The sequence below is a fragment of the Tetrao urogallus genome, assembly GCF_951394365.1.
Source record: "Tetrao urogallus genome assembly, chromosome: 3".
In the NCBI taxonomy this organism is placed as follows: domain Eukaryota; kingdom Metazoa; phylum Chordata; class Aves; order Galliformes; family Phasianidae; genus Tetrao; species Tetrao urogallus.
In genome coordinates, this window is record NC_136815.1 from 16491530 (window position 1) to 16511097 (window position 19568).

Consider the following 19568-nt stretch of genomic DNA (forward strand, 5'->3'; position numbering starts at 1 on the left):
TAAGAAATGATACTGCTCTTACAAGAAGAAGAATAAATTTCTTCTGCACAGAACTCATAGAAAATTTCACTAGTGAATACAGCTGAAATTTTTTTTTTCTGATGAGTTTTTCTTATAATACTGGGAAATGTTCCTTAAAAAGGAGATATCTGTGGTGAACTCGTGCAACTGATTTTGAGGTGTTTTACCTTTGGTCTTGCAAGAAGCTATTTTTAAAGGAGAAATCATCTGTAGTGAATGATCTTTGATGATACCTTTTTTCTATAAAGAGACCTTTTTTCACAAGCAAATAAATTGTTTCACTTCATCCAGGTTTATAATTTTATTTTATTTTTAATTTATTTATCAGAGAGAGATGATAAGGAATTTTTCAGTATATCTCATGTATTTGATACTTCAAACATATGTTAACACTTTATTCAAGTGTCTCTTTGAGATTTCTTTTGTCACTTCATAGAATGGCTTGTTAAGGGTCTCTTTATGGTATGTGTCATAGGCTATGTAATACATCTTGCACCTTTTTCTATGAAACCTGTGTATTTATAGATACTATACTGTACTCTGATAAAGACAGATAGCAATGAAGTGAACTGAGAATTTTTTTCTTCCTTTGTTCATTGGTCTTTCATTCAATGACTCATAACATCAGATGTAAAGCACCAAAACGTTTGAATCAAACATAATAGAACCAAATGGTTTTTAAGTTCAGAAAAGATAATTTGTATGTGTTCGATAAATAAACAAAATGTGTCAATTATTTACAGTTGAAAACGTATTAGGGATAATATTCTCATTGTACTGAAAGATGAAAATTACAGAAAGATGTAATTTAAAAATCAAAAATTCAAAATTCTTCTTTTCATACTATAAAGTCTGAAATATATTGGAAAATGCTCTGAAGTACAACTTTTTTTATTCACGAGATTTCATTAAATATATCCTACAGAAGCATGAGATCGAAATTTATGCCTGAAAGTTATCTTTAAGTATAAAAACATTTTACAATGGCTGATTGAATTTGGGCTGCTTTCTGAATAAATCAAAAGCTTTTTAGTTCTAATTGAAAAAAAAAAAAAAATACTGTCACAAAGAGATCAATATATGATAATTGTTCCTCCTTTCTCAATTTCACTCCCAGATTTCGAGTGAAATTTATTACAAGGTTCTGTGCTAATATAAATCTTATCTTAAACTAACATTTCCATTAAATTCTCAGCTTATTTAAAATGTTAATGAAAAAATCACCTCTATCATCTTTGAAATATCATAGAGAACTGGAGAGGTGCCTGAAGACTGCAGAAAAACAAATATCACTCCAGTCTTCAAAAATGGCAAGGAGGATGAAGGAAGTTACAGGCCAAGCAGACTCCCTCTGTTCCTGGGAAAGTGATAGAAGAAGTTATGGTTGTCATCTCCAAGCAATTAGAAGAGAGGAGTGGCTGACAAACCAGAAGGCTGTGCTGCCATTCAGTATGTTCTGAACAGGCTGGAGAGCGAGGCAGAGAAGAATCTTTTGAGATTCGACAAGGGCAGGAGTAGAGTCCTACACCTGAGAAGAAGTAACTGCATGTATTTGTACAGGTTAAAGGCTGACCTGCTGGAAAGAATCACAGAATGGCCAGGGTTGGAAGGGACATCTAGGATCATGAATCTCCAAACCCCTGCCACATGCAGAGCCACCAACCTCCCCATTTAATACTAGACCAGGCTGCCCAAGGCCCCATCCAATCTGGCCTTGAACACCTCCAGGGACGGGGCATCCACAACCTCTCTGGGCAGCCTGTTCCAGTACCTCACCACTCTCTCTGTAAAGAATTTCCCCCTGCCATCCAATTTAAATCTCCCCTCCCTCAACCTAAAACCATTTCCCTTTGTCCTGCAGTTATCAACCCTTTCAAAGAATTGATTCCCCTCCTGTTTGTAGGCTCCCTTTAGGTATTGAAAGGCTGCAATGAGGTCACCCCACAGTCTTCTTTTCTCCATGCTGAAAGAAGCTCTGCAGTGAAAGGCAATGAGTTCTCCAATATAAACAATCTCAACTCCTCTGACTTTCCAACATAGAAGAGATGCTCCAGATCTCACTGTAGTTACTATAGTCACTGTAGTCTTCCAGACTCTGAAAAAATATTAGCTCTGAGAGATGCTATTACTTAAGGTTGCGTACTTCAGCTCTTGGCAGGAATTTCTGTTTCTTTTGCTTTTAAAAGGAAGATCACTCAAGGACTACTCAGAAGAGCAGGACTTGAGGTGTGTTGTATTTATGTTATTCACAGCATTGTTTGCTTTGACACCTGCACAGTACAATTACTTCTTCAGTAGATGATCATGTGGAATAACACAATTTCTTATTCATCCACTACAAGCAGTGGACAGAGATTTTACACTTCTGAGAGTTAAAGAATAGGTGAAATATTTAAAGATTTTTCAAAGCTCTATTTTTGTCATGTTATACAAATCTATAAGGAGATTTATAGCAGACTGAGATCCTATATTGGATTGAAGTAGTTACTGCGAGATTTCTGAAAGAGAATATTGCCAAAGGTGTACAAGAAAGGAAACATGAGAGTAGAGGACAACACAACTTCGTATGAAAGAAAAGATATTATGTTATACTTGAGCTGATATACCCTAGATTTTTTTGATGGAAAAATATAAATCCACTAAAAATACATTAATCATGAAGTTGGACATGTCTCTCCTACAAATACAAGAAAGATCAGAAAGGAAGGAAATCATCAAGATCTAATTGCTAAAAAACAAGAGATTATTGATTCAGCAATAAATCAAGATGTGGACCCAAAACTTCATCAAAGGAGCTAGCTAAGAAATTCATTATATCTTTATTTTACTAAGACATCTGAGTGGAACGAGAAATACAAAAACTAGAATAAAGTGAACTTCATACATATAGGGAAATAATGATTTGAATGGTTGTTCAGGGATTTTTCTCACTGAAAGTATGAAAATCTTATTCCTTTTGCCTGCTCTCAGCAATTTATTTTTTAATCCATAATAGGACTTAAACTTTTACCCTTTAAACTGGAGGAGTAGGTAACTTAATAGCTCTTAGAATCACAGGATGACTGAGGTTGACAGGGACAGAGCCATCTGACCCAACCTCTGCTCAAGTAGAAACTCCAGGCCTAAACAATGTACCCAGGATCATCTACAGGTGGCTTCTAAACATCACCAAAGAGGAGAGTCCACATCTTTCTTGTTGGTGACTAAAATGGTAATTTTCTATGAATCAACAATACATCACAAAAATAGAGCTGTTCAGTCGCAGTATAAGACTCCTGTATCCCATCACAGGGCTGTATCACAGCATACTCTGCAGTTCTTTCATCTAATGAAGCAGTCTGGATTCACTTTTTTTTTTTTCAGGATAGAAAAGATAATATTTTACTTGGTGATTTCTTTGTCCTTTCCCTCCAATTCAGTCCTCTAACAGACATTAAAATAGATCTTTTATTGGATGGTTATAAAATACTGCTTGAAAGTATGAACATTTAGAAAGCTGCCATTTTCCACGTGCTGTCTGATTAATATTTTTACTTGAATGTAAAATGATGCACATTTAGGAACACAATGACAAATTCTTTTTCCAATGAACATAAAAACAGAAGAGATCAGAAATTAGTAAATAAAATATGATTTTATTCTATGAATGACTATTATAACTGCCAGAATCTAGTTTAGAAGTAAATAATAGACAAAATGATCACTCAGGACCATTGTAAAGCACACCATTTCCCTCTGCAATACTTCTGGGTTTTAAAAGTTCCTGAAAGTGAAATCTGCATGCTAAAAGAGATTAAGAATCATTTTTTACAGCTTTTAGGTATACATCTGTTTTAGGCAAAAAACAGCACTGCCCCTCATACATTTTCTGTTGACAGGATTAAAAGGATCAAAATTGAAAATGGTCAATTGAAATAGCTTTAAAAATAATTTTATTATCATTGTGTTTGAGAAAATCTGAATCTTAGGGTCCATACACAAAAAAAAGAATCTCCGAAGTAAAATTTAAAAAGTAAATTGAGAGAGCTACAAAGTGTTTTTAAATATTTGAAAGTTGTCATTATATGCCCTCATTTCAGATTTAAAGTGAATCACATTGGAATACTCTAAAATATAAATTATCTTAACATCTGACTGATCATTTATAAAATCATTTAGGGTGAAAGGAAATTCAGGAGATCTCTGATCAAAAATCTCACTCAAGCAGAGTCAGATCTGAGTCAATTTGCCCAGAGCTTCTTCCAGCTGGGACTTGAAAACCTATTAGGTACAGGCTACTTAGTGCAAATCTCTCACTAAATTCAAGGTAGTACATCTTGCACTGAATAACAGATATCATCAAGTTAAGCATATAGGCAAAGCCTGCTAGGCCAGCTCTCCTAAAAGCAAATGAAAATATAGTGGCATGTCTAGGGAATTACTCACCCACATGTACCTTAAATATCTGCCAAGAAGTAAGATGGATTATCCTTTAGAGATACTTATTTGTAAGTACTTATAAGCAGAGAAACTCTACTGATTATAAAATAGAAGATAGAAAATAAGCTTAAACAGATAACCTAATTTTTAGCTGATGTGAGATTAACCTTACACTTATCAATTATGAAGCATTGCTTCTGATAGAATCACTGTAGCCTAAAATGACCATCAAAATTGTTTTTTCATTTCTTTCTTGTTAGTATGATGAAAGGTCTGAGCATTAATCATCAAATCATTGTGATTAGAAGAAACCTCAGGAGGTCTCTAGCACAGTCTTTAACTGGAAGTAGAATTACCACCAAATTTAGTCCAGCATGTTCAAGGCTTTAGCCAGTCCAGTCCAGAAAACCCTCAAGTGTAGAAGCTGCACAACTCCTCTCGCTTATTCCCCATTCTGCAAGCATTAGTATAGAAGCATTCAAAGAGGCACCCATCCAATTTCCCCATACAAGATTGAGAGCTTCTCTCATAAGACTGTTCTGCAAGCATTTCTTTCTTTGCATGTCTATGCTTGAAGTGATTCCACTTCAGCCTCGTTTTACTGATGATAGTGTTCCTTCTGTTTCTACTACCCTGGCCTGGATCTTGGCTTGCTTATCCAAAACAACTTCCCAATTTGTTGAGGTATATCTTGCTTCACAGTGTTCCAAGATTAAAGCTCTGTTTACCAGGTTGTCCAGCCTGGGAATCTGTTGAGAAAGATAACTTGGGCCCATTTACTAGTGCAGATCCTGTCTCTCCCGAGGTGCTGATGACCCTCAGAAACAAGTTATAGAGTTGTAGAACCTGAAAGCCTGCTGCAAACACTGGCTATGAAACTAATTGTTGACACAAAATCTTACAAGTTTTCCTAAATTATTTACTTTTCAGTGGTAGGATCAAAGCAAACACCATCTGTGTCCCCATTTCTTTGAACTCACTGGCCCTGGACTCCTGTAGTCATACCTGAAAATTTTCAGGTCATCCCTGTCTGTACCACTGGTGCTTATGTGGAAAAGCAGTAAGGAATAACAGACTGGATAAGGCCTGGATAGACTTCTCCACTGCATCCCGAATGCAAGTTTCGGAGAGCAGCAACTTCCCTAGATGACAATTTAAGTCAGTAGACATAGGTTTCTGTTCCCTATGTAGTGACTTTCCTACTGCTATTATTTGTCATCTCCTTCTAGTGGTCCTAAGTGGCTCAGATTCTTTTATAAGAGATGCTCTGTTTGAAAGTACTACCAGATTCTCTTCATCTAAAAGTGTCCTAAAACAGCTTTGCAACTGAACGTCATCAGGTAGAGTATACTGCTTCACAATAATGAGGAAACAACCCTGCCAAACTTCAGCTATTAATCAAAGCACGATTTGCAGAGAATAATAGAGGACCTTTTGGTAACTGAGAGGGATAGAGAATGATAAGAGACATTACCAGCTACTCTAGCTCATATTTTTAGCATGTTTTCTAGGACAGATGTTACAATTAAAACTAAAGCATGCAGACAGATCTGTCAATGCGTCAAATAATGGAGGACAATGCTATCAGCAATTATCTGCCAGCTAGCTGCAAACAATAGTCTACCAGACACATAAAATGATAGTTCATGTGAATAATCCATTTGTGAAATATGCCACTGCTTCAATTATGGCAAACTGAGAAATAATTGCTACAATGTATATTACCTTGATGATTACAGTCAAAATGAAGCAGAGATGTGCTTTTCTCTGTGATGCTGTAGCCACTACATTCCAGCAGTAGATATACAACAAAATAAATCTTTCATACAGCTCTAAATTCACACACACAAAAAAAGAAAAACCTCCATCTATTTAAATACTACAGACTGATCACACAGCCTCATTCCTCCATGAGTTTCCTACCACCCACACTCTTTATTTTTAATGCAATGATTATGCTGAATAATGTCATGCTATGTCACCAACACCAGGCTAGTAACATGCAGCCCAGATTCATTGCAGTAGATCTCCCTATTTTAGTAGGCTACTGAGATAGGTAAGAAATTTATCCTCTCAGGCAACAGCAGTATTTTTTTAAACTATCTGATAATGCTGAATACATCAAGTACGCACTTGTTTTTGTATGCCCTCCGATTTTTAGATAATGCTAAGAGAACGTTAAGCTGATAACAACTGATCTTACAATACACATAAATGAGAACTCCAGTTACCAATGGCAGATGTGATCCCAAATGCAAATAGGATTTGACTGAATAACTCTTCTCTCCCCTTCTGTCTAAGTGAGGTCGTATGTTTGGGTGAAGCAAAGGACATTCCATTCTAGCAGCAGCACAGAATCATAGAATCATAGAATCACAAGGTTGGAAACGACCTGTAAGATCATCTAGTCCAACCATCTTCTCATTACCATTGCTACCACAAACTAAACCATATCTCATAGCTCCTCATCCAGGAAATCTTGAACACTCCCAGACTCCACTGAAATGTGCTCCAGACCCCTCACCAGTTTTGTTGCCCTTCTCTGGACACACTCCAGGGCCTCAGCATCTTTCCTATAGTGAGGGGCCCAAAACTGAACACAGTACTCGAGGTGTGACCTCAACAGTGCTGAGTAGAGGGAGATGATCGCCTCCCTGCTCCTGCTGGCCACACAATTTCTAATGCAGGCCAGGATGCTGTTGGCCCTCTTGGCCACCTGGGCACACTGTCCACTCATGTTCAGCCAAGCATCAACCAACACCCCCAGGTCCCTTTCCTCTTCACAATCATCCCCACACATAAAGCTAGTCTTTATGGGTTTGCACTTTCCTGCTGTGCAATTGGGTTACCAAGCAGGGTCCGGCAACCAGGGATATGGTCATGGAGATACAGACTTCAAGAGTAGAGAAGGAAGACCATGAAGTGCTGGATTCCTTAATTATGTTAATTTACGTGCCCTTTATGTGCAAATTTGTGGCATGTACGAGAAACAGGATTTCAGTACAGTGCGATACAACTAAAGAAATAAAACAAGACAATCAGAACAGGAATATTTAAATGCTTTTGGACTTATAAGAAATCTGTACTATTTACAGACTTTCTGAACCAAAGATTCTATCTGCACTATTGCATTTATAAGACAATGAATTGTTCTTCAAGTCTATTTATATTTTCAGTTCTTAGACCATTCTGTGGCTATGCACTCCATTTCATTTTACTCTGTTCTGCTCTGGTGCTCATATTAAACCTATCAAAATAAAATATGAATTGTCCCTTTCTATAAGACAATGAAGACTGTTCAGGAGGAGCAGAAACAGACAACAATTTGGTAAGATGGATGCTTCTTTGATGCACTGGAAAACAAGCATTATAAGCAATAAAACAAAGAAATCTAGTTAAATCCACTTAAGTCCCTTCAAAAAAAAAGAACTTTAAGGAAAACACAGAACTTATAAATTAGTGCCATATTGATTTTCAACATATATTCCGGTCCTTAAAAAGAAATATGACAGAGATTTTAAGGTTTTAGGATAATTTGAATGCATATTATTCACATCAAGAGGGTTTTTACATATTATATTAAAAATGGAAATATGCATTAATATTCGCATTATAAAAAGAACTGTAATTTTCTCATCATTTAGCCATGATAAGTGAAATCTCTTTATCCGTGCAAGTATAAGCATAATCACAACCACAATACAGAATAGGCAATACAGAGAAGGCATTCTTTAGGGTTTTTGGAGGGGTTTGGTTGTTTACATAGTTTTGCTTTTCGGTTTAAAACTTTTTCATTAATAAATATATACAGACACCACTGAAATATACTGATGTAACATAGCATAGTCCACCTCATCTATACTGGAATTCCACTTTTGATAGAAAATGCTACTATGTAAAGATGAATATGTTTTGCAGATGAGCATAGGAAGAAAAGCACTGTCTGACTCTTGGAAATTTCTTTTTTTTTTTTTTTTTCCTCAGCTTTTTCTCTCGATGAGGTGATCCTGAGAATTTTAATCAACCTCTGTAATGAGGAGACAAGAAGAGTTACATATTTTGTATGTTTGGAAGATTGTAATTAGCTCTTCAAACGTGAACAACTGAAAATGCTAATTTAAATTTCCTTTTATTGCTGTACTGCATTTAAATAGAATGATCCTTAGAGGTGAAACTGGGTAAACATTTAAGGAAAATGTATGAGCTGTTTGAGGTATGCCACTGTATCTTATAATTTGTCTCCTCATTTTAATCATTCTAAAGCTATCTTGTACAGTGGCACACAAGAAGTAAACTAACTTTTGCAAATGCAGTGGTGAGAAATTGGGACAGGGAGGATAGCAGCATGGTGGGAACAAAGAAAAATATTATTCTCTCGGTGAAGATACGTAATATTTGTACCACATACTGTAAGCAATATGTTTAGAATTAAGAGTATTCACTATGCGGCCAGCATTAAAATAACATAAGCACTTATGAATAATGTATGACCCTCCCCAAGAAGATGTTTGGTCTAGTGTAAGATGACTACTTGCTATTAAATTTGGCCCTGCTTTAGGTGACTTCCTGCTATTTGGTAGGCAGTGTCTTTTCATTTAATTAGGAAAATGGTAAAATATAAACAGAGCAGCTTCTAGAGTACAATAATTTGACTTTGTAACAATAATAACAAAATAAGAGTTGACAAGCTGCTTAATGCAGTGCATTTGAACTTACACCATTACACAGGATATCTATGTTGATAACTGCACTAAGGTCATTTGGAGTGAGAAACATCTTACTATATCATCTCTAGATCCTTTCTACTCTACCAAAACAAAATAATATCATCCTAAAGCTACATCTCATGTACACTTGTAGCAACACGCCAAGATAAATCCTTACCTGTTACAAATCATCACAGCTCCACTTAATCTGTGAAACTGATGTGACAGGACTATTGTAGTTTAAAGCGTTTAACTTGCTACAGCAATAGGTATGTGGCTTGCTTGTCATTTCATCTTTGACTATTCTTGAAATAATGCAATTTAATGCCCTCACTACTGCATCATAAAGATATGATTCTAAATTGTTTCTTCTTATTTTTATATATTTTCTTACTGCAGAAACTGAATTTCCTGTTCAGATGTTAGCATTTCAACAAGTTTTCACATAATATTAATTGACAAGCAGTGATTAAAGTCATTATTAATTACTGAAATCAACATCAATGTGAAATTTTTATTTATTTTGTTTAATGGATAAATTTTTCTTTGAAAAATGTTATATATACAAGTATTACCCCAAATTCTATGTACCTTACACAAACTGCAGGATTGGTCTGTAAATCACATTCAAAACATCAGTGTTATACCGTACCTGTACTGCATTAGTAGAACATTTGTTGGTTATTCTAAATGTGGGGACATACAGAACTAGATTATAAACTATAAGCAAATAGCTTATTTGTCTAGCAGTCAAGGCCAGCAGTCATCTTGTAGGGTTGCTCAATCCATTATGACACTAAAACATTTCTGTAAAGAATATTTTCATACATTCCTTTTTCATTTCAACATAAACAGCTGAGTCAATCAGCATCATGAAAAAGACACCTTTCGTAAGTCCTTCCTTAGCAGTAATAAGTGGATAATCTATTAGTGTAAGTAACAAAGGAGAAACACATTGTCACTTTTAAAATAAAAATAGTTCAGATGGAAGGGACTTTCAAAGATCATCAATTCAATTGCCATTTCTTTATTATCAATATTAAAAAAAAAAATTATTCCACTTTACATTGTCACTAGGTCAGTTTTTTCTTTATTAATGAAGCTCATTCATCATTTACATTAATTAATAGGAAAATATTTCCATTGCCAAATGCATCAGAGTTTTACGTTTGACATTTTATGACAGCTACAGTGCCAAGAACATTCTTTCAGTACAAAATGTATACAACAGTATGACTGTGCCTTGTCTCTCCTTGGCATATTCACTAATATTGCACCCCACAAAATGTGGTAGTAGCAATATATATTTACCAGCTGTAATCAAATTAGCTTTTTGCCTAAGAATAAAAGTACAAAGTTAGCTATTCACAGAAAAGATTTTTGTATTATTATTCTGAGAGAAAGGCAACTGCTAGTGACTTGGTAGGCTTCTGATATCCTTGATGTGTTCTGAAGACACCCAAGTATGGTATACTTGACTGAAGACAATCTGAGAGAGCAAATGCACGATTAAGTTTTAACTTCATAGTAATCTTTAGTAATGTGCAGTTTGATGCATTTCTGAAAAAAAAAAAAGCATTAATATCAAAAGAAGAAAATATTAATAGCTACTGATAGAATTGCCTGTGATATCAGCATCAGATAGTTAATAACTTTAGAGTCAACTAATTTCAAAGAAATGATACGCATGAGATTTATCTAATTATATTTTTTTAACTTTGAATTGCATCCCATGTTAGACTAATATTGAGTGATTTGACCTCCTATTTGAATAACTTGAACACATGTTGGTGAAGTACACAAAGTATTGTTCTATTTTTAGGCAACAGAGATGCAAAATAACCATAAAAGTGTGTTCTGTGTTGCCATGTTATTAGTAATTTTCCTTTCTCCTCCTCTCCACCCACTTGTCATAATTTTCCCTACAAATCTGTGGTTTAGAATGTGAAATCAGCCACAAATGTTTGGTTTTGTAATTCATAATGTTCTGGAAGGCAGGAACTTTTTTCAAAAGTAGTTATGCAGATTTCTATCTTAATCCTTTATTATGTTACAACAGGAAATAAAGAAAGCCATTGCATTCAACGATTTTTCCATGGTTAGTTCATGGTGGGGACAAGTCCTTAATTGTTATTCAGCCTTCAGTTACCACTGTCAACTATCCACAAGTACTTTTTCCTGGACTACAGTCTAATTGTGCATGACGCGATGATGGCTCCATACAGAGGCAATTTGGATCCAGCATGGTTTTCTAATAAAGAGGCAAATAACTAGTATACAAGGGTAGATTTGACTTGGAAACCGAGAAGCATCCTTACACAGTGTAGAAACTGAAGTTCCATGTCAAGAGAAATCAAGCTGAATTTGCTACACCTGCTCTGATGTCCACGTTACTTCCCTTAACTACATTATTTTTTCCCCACAATGTATCATTGAATTGTTCCACACAAATTCAGGGGTGTTTCTTATTTCCAACTCAAATTGGCTTTCAAGTAGCAAGGCTGCACCCTACAGAGTCATTGGCTATCTTTACAATCTTTTCCCACAGCTCCATGTTATAGTAGGCATTATTAATATGAAAATACTCAAGACCTGCTCAGACTCAGCAATGCTACTAAACTAACAATGATTTCCCATTCCTTTGGGGAGATGGTATAAAAATACTCTCCTGCAGAGATGTCCAGATTTTGGTAAAAGAACCGAGTTAACAAACTATGCTTGAAATTATGTAGGGTTACAAGGAAGGAGGATTAATTTATTATGTACTCCAAAAATCTGTCACTGATTTCTTTCCATATTAAAACTAAGGCACAGGAATATGAAATTTCTATATGATTCAACAAACAAACATGGGCAAATTTTTTGTTGTCCCTTACTGAAAATGGGGGAAAAGAAAAAGATGCTTAGTTATATCTGTAATAAACTCAGTATATACAGCAATTATTTATTTGATATTTCAAGAAAAAGAAGAATAAAATGGAAAAGAAATGAACAAGAATTACATAAATATTTTGTTTGTATAAAACCAACTACAAGCTATTCTGTTGCCAAAGTAAATAAGGGAATTAAATCATTATAGCCTCTACTTTCTAGGGAGTATATCTGTAAACTACTTCTTAACAACAAGAAAAACAGTTCATAGAATCATAGGTTGGAAAGGAACTACAAGATCATCTAGTCCAACTATCTTCCCATTATCATTGCTACCACAAGCTACTAAACTTCACGTTCACAAGGAGCTTCATAGCTCCTCATCCAGACACCTCTCAAACACTGCCATGGATGGTGACACCACCACCTCCCTGGGCAGGCCACTCCAGTGCCTGACCACTCTCTCAGAGAAGTTTTTCCTCATCGCTAATCTAAATCTCCTTTGGCACAACTTGTGGCCATTTCTTTGGGTCCTGTTTGTTGCCTGGGAGAAGAGGCCAAACACCTTCTTATCACAACCTCCCTTCAGGAAGTTGCAGAGTGCAATGAGGTCTCCCCTGAGCCTCCTGTTCTCCAGACTGAACAATCCCAGCTCCCTCAGCCGCTCCTCATAAGACTTGTGCTCCAGACCCCTCACCAGTTTTGTTGCCCTTTCCTGGACACGTTCCAGGGACTCAATGTAGTGAGGGCCCCAAAACTGAGCACAGTACTCGAGGTGCGGTCTCACCAGTGCTGAGTAGAGGGGGATGATTACCTCCCTGCTCCTGCTGGCGAGTTCTGTCGTTTAATGAGATTTCCACTTTTAGAAGGCTAGATAGTACTACTACAGTCTTCTCAATTAACCTATGAAAGCAAATTTCCTCCTACTTTACAGTCCCCAAACCCATTCCAACAAATTTTTTGAGTATAGAGTTCAGAAGAGAGCACAGGGAAAAAAAAAAATCGGCCAAAATGCCCATGGAAAGATGGTGACAGGTAAAATTCCTCTTAAAGGCACATCATATTTGTCTAATGAATAAATGCAAAAGAATTCTGAGTGTTCCTGCACACAACAAATTTCAAGATAATGATGATTAACAACTAATATCATAGTTTATGTATGGAAAACCTTAAAGCCCATCCAGGTCAACAAATGAAAAAAAAAATACTGTTCACCATAGTATTGGAAGAATAGTTGTTACTGTTATTATCTGCCCTTAATAGTATTAGTAGAATCATATTTTACAGGTACTTAGAAGACAAAACACATAGGAAAAGTACTGACAGATTTTCAAAAGATCTTACAGTCATTCTTTACTGAATACATTTTTGAGAAAGTGAATTCCCATTTAGACACTTAGTCCACACAAAATAGAAGAAAACAAAACACAAGAATTCAAATTTAAAATGCAGGAAGTTCTATGATACCTGCAATCCTGTAAGTTGTTCTTAGGACATAGATGTTTAAAAAATGTTGGCAGTGAAGCAATTTATTTCTCTAGATAAATTCCAAGTGTCATATCATCTACTGAGTTTGAATGAAATGCCCACAGACTTCAAGACTGATACAAATACTCAGAGTTTAACAGCATAAAATTAGTTTCGAGTAAGTGGGGCCCTAATTTTGACAGTTTGAAAACATCAAAATATCTACTGGCTCCAGTTAGACATATGCTTAGATAGTAATCTGAATTATGTACTTCTAACACCTGCCCAAGTTTCCATGAGACACAAAAGAAGTTTAAGCCTTTATACCTGAGATGCAGACCAATTTAGTCATCACCAGACTGTCCATGAAAACACCCACAGTTCTGATACTGTGCCCAGTTACACCCAGTTATGATGTGAATTCTTCTTGAAGCAGGAATTCAGTTGGTAGTACTCGCTGCCTAGCACATAAGAGAATAACCATGAATTATCTTTTGATACAATGCACTCCAGTCAAAGGCAACTTGGCCTTGCAAGACAAACTGTTCTAAAGGGTGTAATGTTTTCAGTAGCTTAACCTCAAGTCTCTCATCATAACTGCTTTTAATGTTAACCTTTTCAAACAGAACTTGGATAGCAATAATCTCTTCTAAAATATAGCTTTTTGGATAAAAGGTGTGACTTCATCAGTTGGGGAAGCTCTGATAAAGAAAATTAACATGATTTAGTATATTCCACTAAAATGCATCAGTAGGACTGTAACAGTCTCTGTATGACTGAGGCAAATACAATGATTTTAGACAGTCTCTACTGTTCTGCATCTTATTCTGGACTGCTTATATCTTATGGTACTTGCAGAAAAATTGTGATGATAATACTGCATAATTCCTGGCCCTTCCTACGTTCACAGTCTTTTTGTTTGCCACAGGTGCTGTTGGCTGGCAATTAATAAGAGCTCTAAGATGGATCTGACCTTTTATACAGCAGAAACTATAAGAAAAGTTAGATGAAAAAAAAAAAAAGATTTTGTTGAGTCCAGTGCTCTAGAAATTAAGAACTGATTTTGACCACATTTTCCTCAAACTATGTCCTATGCGCACAATGGAATATTATGTACATTTCTCTCTAGAGTTAAAGGTAGTATGCCCTATGGGAGATTCTCACGCTAAACTAAGAGCAGAAATTTAACATGGAATTATCTTTTTCAAAGAACTTTCCCTGACTCCTCATTTATTTTGTGGTGATTTAATGGATAAGCTTGAAGTGAAAAATAATGAAAAAAAAGCCACTGATATCAGAATTCCATGCAATTCAAGACAGTTTTCCACCCAGTGCTAGGGACTGGTGCTTGTCCATTCTCCTTCTTCAGTTATTCTTAGTCAATCTTTATTGAAGATCCAATAACAAACAAGAACAAATATTATGGACACAATTATCAGTTTGACAGTCATATCTGGAACTGTAATTGTACAAGTGGGGCTGCACTGGTAGATGAATATTGAGAGTTAAAATTATGATTATTGCTAAGGCATGTATTTTGAACTTTCCCATCTTCTTACATATTTTTATGACAAAATTGCCAAGGCAACTGTTAAGACATTACATATTACTTATATGGTACATTCTTCATGGGTGCCAACTCAAATATCAGTTATCATGCACGAAATAATTTTAGAAAACATTATTTCACATCAGAGTATGAAAAAAAAAAATCTGCTACATCAACTATAACAAAATTCAGTTTAGGAGCCCAACCTCAACTAATGGACCTGAATCTTTTGTCCTTTGCAAAAGGAATTCTAGCCTACATATTATTATATTCAGTTAATGTCATGAATTATAAACTAAAGCTTTTAAACTATCTTGAGCTGGAGCCTGTATTATTCAATGCAGCACTGTAGTAAGTACAAAATAAAAACTGGAATTAAAATTTAACAAGTAGTAGCAAGCTCTATTAAAATTTGTTTATAGAAAAGGATATTATGTGTAACTGAGAAAGTTTGGTGTTCGCAATACATGTATTATCATATTATATTTTAGTGTATTGGATCATTAAAATTGCCATAGGACAAAACAAGGGAGGGAACAAAAAAAATCTAAGCTTAACATGATTCACTCAAAAAGGAGTATATATGCTATAAGTGAACTGGTTGACTGGTTTCACAGTATGAATCCCTGTAAACATTCAGCTTTCACATGAAAGAAAAAAAAGTCACGTAATGCAATGGTTCGTTATGATCCCTATAGATGTACCAAAAACCCAGTTTTAAAAGGAAGAACAGGAAAACTTGAATAACTCCCTTGAGTGATGCACAAGGTAAAGGAGAGAAACAGAAACACTCCCTGTCTGTCTCTGTGTTCAGATTTTGGAGGAAATAATCCAGTCTTAAACTGTCTCTCAGATCTCAGCAGTGTTTGCCTTGCATTCAATACCATTTTTTTCCCTAAAGAACAGTCTTTCATAAGAAGCTACATGCCTGCACTACCATGAACAGACTAAGGAAGCGGTACATTATTTTATAACCAAAGCACACCAAATTACACAGGCAGTTATGTATGATGACTCTACAAACCTTGTTCTCAACCCACAATTGCAAATGTCTTATGTGATGTTCGAGATGTATTTTTTGACATGGAAAAACAAAATATCACCAACTGCTCCTTTGCACTTCATCACTGTAGTCATAGAAATACAGCACATCACAGCATGCACAGCTGTGGTATTTGTTGACAGCTTAGTGCTCAATGAGTGCTTGAAAGAGATTTGTTTCAACCAGTGTGCATTTCTATCAGACTGTATTAGCAGAATAGGTGTTTCACAATATTGTACTTAGAATTTAGGGGATCAAGTAGTCCCTGGAATGACAATATTGAAGTGCAATGCATCTGGCTTCAACCTCAGGGTTGAAGGAGGCATTAAGAGCAAGATTCACTATAAGAAGGTTGATCTGACTCTTGACTGATTCCTGGACAACACAGAAACTGGTCATTCAGATCTGCAGTGGGGTTGACATATAATCTAAATTAAAATCAACTGTAAATTCTTAAATATTTCAGAAGGCTCTATATCACTTTCATAGTCCCGCAGATATAAAATGTTTGCCTTTCAGTTTTCCTATAATTTATTTAAAGATAAATATTTATGAGAGGAGGAAGATTCCCACTTTACTTTGGACAATATGGACAATAACAGTCGTGATCACTGACATAAAAATTTATGTCCAGTGGTAAAAGCTATTTTGACATATTTCTCTATAGGTGGGAGATATTTTAAAGACATCAATTTATTGCAATCAATAGCAAGCGATCAATGAGAATTTATGAATTTTTAAATCCACTGATATCTTAGCTCTTTTATAATCAACCATAAACTTTTACTGGGAAAAAGTTATCATCCACTGTAACACAATTGTATTTATTTATTTATTTTTGATGTATCATATGCCTCTAGGGCAGCCCAGGGGAAAAAAAAAGTACTCTTCTACTCTTCTATTTTGTTTATATATATATATATGTATGTATGTATGTATGTATACAAAAATTTAACATACAATAGGAATGCCAGATTGAGAGTTCTGTAGACTACAGAAGATTTTTTTTGTGTAAACAGATAGCAAAAATGTCTGTACTTTTCCATTAAAATCTTTGATTATTTTTTTTTTATTATTATTTTTATTATTTTTTTCTTTCTTTAGAGGAAATCATTCCACTAGGTCAGCTTTTTCCAATAAAATTGTTAGACATCGCAGAGCTGAAATTGAAGGTAAAATAAAAGAAATTAAAATTAACAATTTCTATTTCTTGAGAACATCATTCTCATCATGGCTTTTTGCTTTAGAGGGATCATTTTGTAAGACTGAATAGATCGACATCTCTAGTGCCAGAATAGGCAGATGACATGGAAATACATTGCTACACAATGGACTGCTTCTGCTGAATCTCCTTGAGTCCTTTCACGAGTTCATTTGGAATTGTGCACTCCACAAAAAGACACTTGGATGCCATGTCTTTCAGGTTATGATAATGTAAAATGAAGTCATATAGGGGTAAGTGTATTTCTGTTCTTTAGTAAATTATGAATCTCCTACTTATTATTGTATATTTCTTTTGAAGCTATAATCAACCATGTTTAGTGAAGATATGTCGGAACTTCAGCACACTGACAATCACTGGTCATTTACTCCTGTTATTTTTTTATTTTTTATTTTTTCCACACTTTAGCTCTCCTCATGCCACAGACTGCTGCTATACAGCATTAATTATTTTCAATCTGATCACAAACTCAAAACAGATCTGAATACTACTCCAGCATTTATGGTAAAAAGACAAAGCAGGAGATACTTCTTAGGACTAGAGGGAATGGCTTCAAGCTGTGCCAGGGGAGATTCAGGCTGGATATTAGGGAATACTACTTCTCTGAAAGGGTGGTCGGGCACTGGAATGGGCTGCCCAGGGAGGTGGTGGAGTCACCAACATTGGAGGTGTTCAAGGAGTTTTTGGATGTTGTGACGGGGAACATGGTTTAGGGAGAACTATTGGTGATCGGTGGATGGTTGGACTGGGTGATCCTGTGGTTCTTTTCCAACCTTAGTGAATCTATGATTCTTCCTGACATACTTAACTACAGTATTTTCAAAAGCACATCCCACTCCTACTGCAGTCTTTTACAATTGGCTTTTGCAATTATTTCCAATGAGTTCCTGTGAATCGGATTTTACTGTCCCAAAGCTGATTTTTGCTTTTAAGATCTACACTACAAATAAATAATAAGACACAAAAGGTTGTGCCAAGCACAGAGAAAGAGAAAGGGGAAGAAAAAATGCATTCTCTGTCATACTGGACAGAGTTAATTAAACATTACTCATTTTGTCTACTGATTATTCATACTGAGATTAGAAAGGTTACAGGTTATTCAACAGAACCAATAATCCTGAGTTCGTTTATTACTAAAAACTAAAGCAGATAAAGCTCATCAAAAACAAGACAAAAAACAGGTGGGCAAATATATGTACTGTACTCAATTTAAAACCTGATATTCAAGGGTAAACAAAGGCAAATTGTGAGAGTGAGATAAACAGAAGAATGAGCCTAAGGAAACTTTTCCAAGAGCCCCATCCTTGTAAATTTACGTTTCATGTTTTGTCTAATATATTTTTTCTAGGCATTACTGAATATATTCATTTTTTTATGATTGGTAATTCTTACAGAGTACACAAACAAATACTAAATTTCATTAAAGCACATTAACTTCGTAATGCTTGTACCACTATGTTTCGTTTACTTTCTACTTTCTAATCAAAGCAAAACAAATTAGGTATTTTTTTAAGCATCATCAAGATACTGCATGTTTTTCTGTTATTGTTCTTCTTGTCATTAATTAGTCTTTTCAGGTCCTCACCTATCCTGCATGTGGTTCCACAGAACTAAAAATCAGCTTATGGTAAACAACTGAAAGTGCATGCATTAGCTGTACACATGACTGGACTTTGTGTATCCACTTATACATACTATAACCAAGAAGCATTAACAATAACAACAGAATCTAGTGGCTGCTGCATAGTTCTAGCTAAATATAATATATCACTTTCTCAGTGTCTATGAAGAAAAATCACTATGGACTATTACTTTAGAGGTATACACAGCCGCAAAGCAATAGCCTATTTTCAAACTGCAAGATCTGTGGTGCACTCCCACTTCAATATTTCAATACAGGTGGTGATTCTCTGCTATTCTAAATAACATCAAAAAGGAGGCATGTTTATACTAACTAGAAATTAAAATATTTTATGACTTCAGAAATTGATGCTTCATTTAAAAGATTTGCAAATTTTCTTTCTCCAAATCGAAATTGATGTGCTCCTCAGAAAATTTTGAATGAACTTACATCTGTCATGCCAAGACACACTTGAGAACTGACTTCAGTAAGCCCAAAGATTAATAAAACAATACAAACATTAAGTTACTTTACCCTAAAGGCTTTCGTAAATATACTTTTATAATCAATCATTTAAGTATATAATTAGATAAGCAGATAAGAAAAATTCATCCACAATTCAAAGGACCCAAAAATCATTTCTATTTCAC